Source organism: Manis javanica, chromosome 14 (genome assembly GCF_040802235.1).
Source record: "Manis javanica isolate MJ-LG chromosome 14, MJ_LKY, whole genome shotgun sequence".
NCBI lineage: Eukaryota > Metazoa > Chordata > Mammalia > Pholidota > Manidae > Manis > Manis javanica.
Window position 1 is genome coordinate 14,563,765 of NC_133169.1, and position 6,123 is coordinate 14,569,887.

The window sequence follows — 6,123 nt, forward strand, 5'->3', positions numbered from 1 at the left end:
AATCAAAATATCCATTGATGAATGGATAAAGTTGTGGTACACACATATAATAGTGGAATACTACTTAGCCATAAGGAATGAAATCCTGTAACAACTTGGATGGATGTTGATGGTATGCTGAGTGTAATAAGGCAGACAAACAAATACCATGTGATACGTGGAAACTAAAGACAAGTAGATGCAAGACACAGATCAGACGGGTGGTTGCCATAGAGAAGGGCATGAGGGGGATGGGTGAAATAGGTGGAAGGGATAAAAATTAGAGTGTTTGATTAATCTTGAGTTGCATAATGGTTACATGAGTGCATATACTGTTAAAATTCATTGAGCTGTACAGTAAGATTTTTGTATTTTATAGTATGTATCTCAATAATTAGCCTTTAAAAAAATAAAAAACATTTCATATTAAAATTAAGTACTTAGAACATGCCTAGAACATACTCAAGTAATAAATAATGACTAATGGTAGTTATCACAGTGATGCACGGTCAACTGGAAGTTGCTCCCATACACAGCTCTGGTTAACAGCAGTTACTTTAGCTTCTAATTCTCTTCCTGCAGACTAACATACGTGTTCTAAAGGACAGTTTTTTTAGCCAGTCCATGACACAACTTGAGACAGACCAGAGTTGTTAACCACAGTTTCTTGGGTTAGCCCTGGCCATTTTGGAGGAGGTAGTCATTTCTGATGCAATGACAAATCCACAGGCTGTTTTTTGAAGCTTCAGATGAGTAGAACTATTTGCAGCAGAGCTTGAAGTCTGCTGCATTAAAGGAATTCACTATTTAAAAGAAATCTACAGTAAGTAAGTATGTTAAGAAAGGGACCCATCACCCAAAATCTACATGTGGTAAACTGGCTTTTGTTTTAAGGTTCAGCTAAAATAACAAAATTTTCAAACATCTCAAGAGTGGCCGAGTTTCTCAAGAGGGTGTATAAACCTGAATCCAAACAATATCCTTTAAGAAGTGATCACTGTTTTACTTCGAGATGACAAGCCATTAACTAGATACATGACTGACAGTTACAAAAGTGATTGTGTGCATTGCAGCAAGAAAGAAAACAGGTCAAGGTGTGTATTTGCTACTGGTTCTGCTCACTGGGACTACTAGTTTATATTACATGTTAGCAATTCCCAGTTCATCCGTGACAGTGTGTTTAAAATAGTTTTAATTATGTCACTGTATCACAGGAAGCCTGTAAGAATTGGATGAGAACAGTGACTCATTTGGCCTGCTAGTGGAGAGGCTTTGAGTCTTGAAATCATTGGCAGTACAACACTGCATAAAACAAGCAAAGAGAAGGTATTTTGACTGGAGCGTCTGGACATAATCAACCCACTTATACCTGATAAATACTAGTCATCTGTCATAACTGGTGTTCAGTAGCATCAAAAGTTTGGGGAGGCAACTACCATTATCTGTTACTTTCTAATGTATCTTTGGTCCTTTACTTGTCACTTTTGCAACATCTAGATAATGTTAGCCACTCTTTAAATAAACGGGTGCCTGCTCTGTGCAAAGCCCCAGAGCGCATGGCAGTGAGTAAAACCAAACATGATTTTTCCTCTTCCTGTCTTTCTTGGCTTGAAGTTCTTAGAAAATCAGGCAATCAAGTGGACAAGCAGATGGAGCCACGAACTGGGGCTGAGCACAGTTAGCAGGAGGCCTTTGCCTTGGCCTTCCTCACTGAGACACAGTGGGATCTTCCCTGCCAGCAGCAGCACACTGAGAGCTATCCTGCACTTGAGATAATAGCAGAAAAATAAATCAGCCTTCTCCTGCCACACCATCACGCTTAAAACAGCAGACACATTTCCGTAGCTCAGTAGGAAATGTTAAATCAGTGTCTTTGTTCAACTTAAATGGAAGATTTAAGAATTTGGAAAATCAGTAGTACCAAAATGATATAAAATGATTTTATTAAGTCTCATCTAATAGGAATATTTCAAAATACACTCTAAGTGTGTCACCAGAACCAAATTTTGTAATTAAGAGTTAGCTGTTGAATGAGTGAGGGTCTGGGAAATAAATGCAGGCTGGTGACAATACTAACATCGCTATTACTTCACAAACGGTTAGCTACATAATTGTACTCTTCCCTCTCATTCCCTCATTCGCTCTCCTGGACAATCATTTCATACCTTTTATCCTTGCATTTTCAGTACTTCCTTTCTGACCTTCAGCTGATCATCTTTATTTCGATTTTTCTAAACACATAGAGACAGTAAGAACAGACCCACCACAGCGCCCCCCCAAACACCTCACCTACTCGTGAGCCCTTATACCCCCTCTCCCATCTGGGACGGACTGTCCCTGCGAAGGTCACCCCTCCGCTTGTCCTCTCCTGCCTGCGCTCCGGCAGTTCTCCCCTGTGTCTCACCGAATTTTCTTTCTCTGGGTCTTCCCATCTGCTTACAAACATGCGGTTACCTTCCCCAACCTAAGTTACCCTTTCTGGACTCCGTATCCTTTTTGTTTAAAGGAAAACTCACGGAAGGATTCTGTGACTTGCCATCTCTTGAACCCACTTCTTCTTTGCCCTCTTGTTGAGGCCACCAGGGGCCTCCATAACTTTCAGTCCAGTTGTCACGTGTGGTCCTCATTTTGCTTGGCCCCTGGGACCTGACCCAGCGGGTACTCCGTCCTCTTTGAAGTGCATTCTTCTGGCCTTCAGAATACTGTACTTTACCTTTTGTCTCTCTGGTTTTTCCCTTCTCATCCCTTTGTATTTTCTCCTCTTTTGTATTTTCTTTCATTTCCTTGGTGACCTCATGCAGTATTATGGCTTTTAATACTGTATGTTGTCAACTCTCAACTTCATATACCCCTAGCCATCTTCCAGACTCTTATTCAACTGTCTCCTTAGCATTTCAACTTGAATGTCTAATTGATCTGCCACACTTCACAACATCCTCACCCCATGCTTCCCTGGCTCCTGCAGCTGTCTTACCTTCATCTCAGTTGCAGTGTCATTTGTCCTGGCCAAAACCTTATGTCACCCTGACCATTCTCTTTCTCTCATACCTCACATCCAATTGCTCTGCAACTTCTGTTGACTTGAACTTCAAAATATATACTGGATGTACTCATGGGTGTATGACCTGTGCCGTCTCACAGGGTCCTGTGCTTTTCTGTTGCTGTCTTGAAATTCTTAACAATGAAAATAAATTAATAGTAATAAAGTAGCATAGAATTGATCATCTTAACCACTTTTAAAAGTGCACTTCTGTTATAAGTATATTTACATTGCTGGGCAACCAGCCACCATGACTTTTTCATCTTAAAACATTGAAACTATACACATTAAACAGTGGCTCCCTCCTGTCCCCTTCCCCTCTGACCCTAATACACTGACTTTGACTAAAACTCGGCAATTTAAATGTAGCTTGAATGATTTCCTTAGTATCTTGTAAATAATCTCCAGCTCAGTTGATGTTCCAACAGTGAAGACTTCTTCTATAACCAGACTGTGAAAATTACTGTACTAAGACATCTTTTTCTTCCGTTCATGCAACAAATACTAAGTTCCTCATATGACAGACACTGTTCTAGATTCTGGGGAGACGGCAGTACATAAAACTCCCTGCCCTTATGAAGCTGACATTCTAGTCGGGGGCAGGGAGAATGAAGATAATATGACATCATAAAACATACTTAGTGTCAGATGGTGATAAGAATGATGGAGACAAATGGAGCAGAGAAGAGGGATACAATGTCGGCATGGAGGTGGGACTGTAATTAATGTGATCAGGAAAGAATTTACTGAGATGTTCTTTGAGGAAAGATCTGAAGGAGACAAGAAACGGAGCTGTGAAGACATCTGAAAGATCTTCCTAGGCAGAGGGAGCCGTGAGGATGGGAAGTTCAAGGAGCATGAGGAGATCTCAGCATGGTTGGAGAGGAGTGACTGAGGGAGAGAGAGGATATGAAGTCAGAGGTGGTGGGGAGGGCAGGCCGCTCATGTGGAGTCCTGAGACCGAGTATGGAGAAGAACAGCAGAATCTTTTTAAAGAACCAGATCTAGTGTTGAGATTATATGAAAGCAGAGAGATACCAGTTGGGAGGCTACTGCAGTAATCCAAACAAAAAATATGGTGACTTAGATCAGGTGGGAGGTGGGAACATCCAGGCGGACCTGGGTACATAATTCATGGGCTCTGGTACAAAATGAAAGTGCAGGACCCCTTGTTCAAAAAATTGTTCAGAATTGTTAAATGGCATAGTCACTGTGGAAAATATTGTGGTGGTTCCTCCAAAAAATAAAAATAGAGTTGCTGTATGATCCAGTACTCCTTTGGGGTATATATCCAGAGTACATTGGGAATATATCCTTGAGAATTGAGGGCAGAGACTCATGCAGGTGTCTGTCCACCCATGTTCACAGCAGCACTATTCCTCAGAGCCAAGAGGTAGAAGCGACCTAAGTGTCCACTAGCAGACATAAGCATAGACAAAATGTGTATACAAACAATGAAATATTATTCCATCTTAAAAAGGAAGGAAATTCTGACACAAATAGAGTTCCAGACAAACAGAACCAATAGGATATATATATGAATAGAAAGAGATTTATGATAAGAAATGGGCTCCCATGATTGTGGAGGCTGAGCAGTCCCAAGATCTGCAGGGCAAGTCAGCAGGAGAGCCGATGGTATAGTTCCATCCCAAAGGCCCACAGACTCAAGACCCAGGCAGAGCTGACATTTCAGTTAGAGCTTGGAGGCAGTGAGCAGGAGCAATGCTCTCACTTGCAGGAGGGTCAGCCATTCTGTTCTGTTCAGAATATTGCAGTAGCCTCCTAACTGGTATCTTCAACTGATTGGATGGGGCCTGCTCACATCAGGCAGGGCAACCTGTTTTGTTCAGGCTACTAATTCAAATATTAGTCTCATCCAAAAACACCCTCACAGATAACACTCAGAATGGTTTTTGACCAAATGTCTGGTCCCCTGGTGGCCCAGTCAAAGTGACACAAAATAAACCATCACAGTCAGACTTTAAATTCAGAAAAGATTGAGTAATTTCAGTTTAAAGGATTAACTGTCAGCAGTCTGCTCAAAACAAGAGAGTCTGCTACTGATTTAGATACTCAGAAACTGGTAAACCTTTAAGGGTTGTAAGTACCAAATAATAAGATTAAGAACAACAAAAAATGTCCTTGTATTAATTAAATCTAGTTATTATAATTTGACTTTGTTCCTGTAACTAACTGGGGGTATGTCTTTAGCTCCTCCAGTTTAAGGGTGTTTTTATCTTTCCTGAACAGGAGGAAAGTTTTTCTTCTCTTATTTATGAAGAATGTTTGGAAGCAGGATGTTTGTTTATTTCACGTCAGTGGGCAGGGCAATAGAAAAACAGCCCTAGCTTCTTTGGCGTTCATCGTAGCTCTGGTCCTTGGATTAGTGACCCCTAGAATGTGCCCTGTTCCGTGCAGTAAACAGAATTCAAAACTATGTGCACACCAGGTAGACAAGGTGTGGTGGTTTCTATCAAGCAACTGGTGTTACCAGAGCAGTTATTGGACACACGGAGTGCGGAGGCCAGGAAAGCCAAAGCCGGGGAGGGGCTTCTGCATGATTGAAAGACACAGAGGCTCTTGACTTCTGTAACAACACACTAACAAATAAGAAAAGTCCCTCAAGTCAGTGTCTGAAGCCATAAGTCTTTGATTTCCATAGGTCCCAGGTTACGTAACATCTCTTGCTTAATTGCCCTTTAAACTGTTTTATGGCTTTATAGCAGCTTGTAAAATGTGGTTTCCAAATATGACAAGTGCTGAAAGGCTGAAGGGGAGAGTTATTCTGGAGTTGTAATCACTAAATCTATAGCTGCTCGCCCGAGAGTTTAGCCTTTCCAAGAAAGGGAGAGGAACTGCCAGCGAAGCCGAGTGGCCATGGGGCGATACTCCGGAAGAAGCTTCCGTCTTATCCTCATGTGCGTCGTGAGCATCCTCCTTTTTGTGATGGAACTAGTGATCGCCTACGTAGGCAACTCCCTCTCCCTGGCCTCCGATGCTTTCGCTGTCCTTTCCCACTTTGTTTCCATGGTCGTAGGTTTTTTCACCTTAAGGGCCAGCAACATAAAACAGCACAGGAAGAGCACTTTCGGTTTTCTCCGGGC